General features: G+C 43.3%; 1 protein-coding gene across 2 annotated transcripts in view; it reads left to right on the top strand.

The window, feature by feature from the left end:
- LOC145867073 (tripartite motif-containing protein 16-like) overlaps positions 1 to 152 on the top strand; it is a 10,005-nt gene extending 9,853 nt beyond the window's left edge. Inside the window, exon 6 of one of the 2 annotated variants that reach the window (XM_082971117.1) lies at positions 1 to 152. This exon is cut by the window's left edge and continues 1,169 nt beyond it. The gene's annotated coding sequence lies outside the window, so the exon portion shown is untranslated. The other variant, XM_082971116.1, reaches the window with a different exon arrangement.
- The last annotated feature ends 1,248 nt before the right edge of the window (positions 153 to 1,400 follow it).

Genomic DNA, 1,400 nt, shown 5'->3' with positions numbered 1-1,400 from the left:
TATAGCTGAGCTGGTTAAACTGTAGTAGGGTCCACATAGATACTAGTCATGCTGGTGTAGTCTATAGCTGAGCTGGTTAAACTGTAGTAGGGTCCACATAGATACTAGTCATGCTGGTGTAGTCTATAGCTGAGCTGGTTAAACTGTAGTAGGGTCCACATAGATACTAGTCATGCTGGTGTAGTCTATAGCTGAGCTGGTTAAACTGTAGTAGGGTCCACATAGATACTAGTCATGCTGGTGTAGTCTATAGCTGAGCTGGTTAAACTGTAGTAGGGTCCACATAGATACTAGTCATGCTGGTGTAGTCTATAGCTGAGCTGGTTAAACTGTAGTAGGGTCCACATAGATACTAGTCATGCTGGTGTAGTCTATAGCTGAGCTGGTTAAACTGTAGTAGGGTCCACATAGATACTAGTCATGCTGGTGTAGTCTATAGCTGAGCTGGTTAAACTGTAGTAGGGTCCACATAGATACTAGTCATGCTGGTGTAGTCTATATCTGAGCTGGTTAAACTGTAGTAGGGTCCACATAGATACTAGTCATGCTGGTGTAGTCTATAGCTGAGCTGGTTAAACTGTAGTAGGGTCCACATAGATACTAGTCATGCTGGTGTAGTCTATAGCTGAGCTGGTTAAACTGTAGTAGGGTCCACATAGATACTAGTCATGCTGGTGTAGTCTATAGCTGAGCTGGTTAAACTGTAGTAGGGTCCACATAGATACTAGTCATGCTGGTGTAGTCTGTAGCTGAGCTGGTTAAACTGTAGTAGGGTCCACATAGATACTAGTCATGCTGGTGTAGTCTATAGCTGAGCTGGTTAAACTGTAGTAGGGTCCACATAGATACTAGTCATGCTGGTGTAGTCTATAGCTGAGCTGGTTAAACTGTAGTAGGGTCCACATATATACTAGTCATGCTGGTGTAGTCTATAGCTGAGCTGGTTAAACTGTAGTAGGGTCCACATAGATACTAGTCATGCTGGTGTAGTCTATATCTGAGCTGGTTAAACTGTAGTAGGGTCCACATAGATACTGGTGTAGTCTATAGCTGAGCTGGTTAAACTGTAGTAGGGTCCACATAGTTACTAGTCATGCTGGTGTAGTCTATATCTGAGCTGGTTAAACTGTAGTAGGGTCCACATAGATACTGGTGTAGTCTATAGCTGAGCTGGTTAAACTGTAGTAGGGTCCACATAGATACTAGTCATGCTGGTGTAGTCTGTAGCTGAGCTGGTTAAACTGTAGTAGGGTCCACATAGATACTAGTCATGCTGGTGTAGTCTATAGATGAGCTGGTTAAACTGTAGTAGGGTCCACATAGATACTAGTCATGCTGGTGTAGTCTATAGCTGAGCTGGTTAAACTGTAGTAGGGTCCACATAGATACTAGTCATGCTG

This window comes from Salmo salar, unplaced genomic scaffold, assembly GCF_965601325.2.
Source record: "Salmo salar unplaced genomic scaffold, fSalSal1 ptg000177l, whole genome shotgun sequence".
Lineage (NCBI taxonomy): Eukaryota > Metazoa > Chordata > Actinopteri > Salmoniformes > Salmonidae > Salmo > Salmo salar.
The sequence above is the reverse complement of the archived record's forward strand: the minus strand, read 5'-3'. Positions and strand labels throughout refer to the sequence as shown.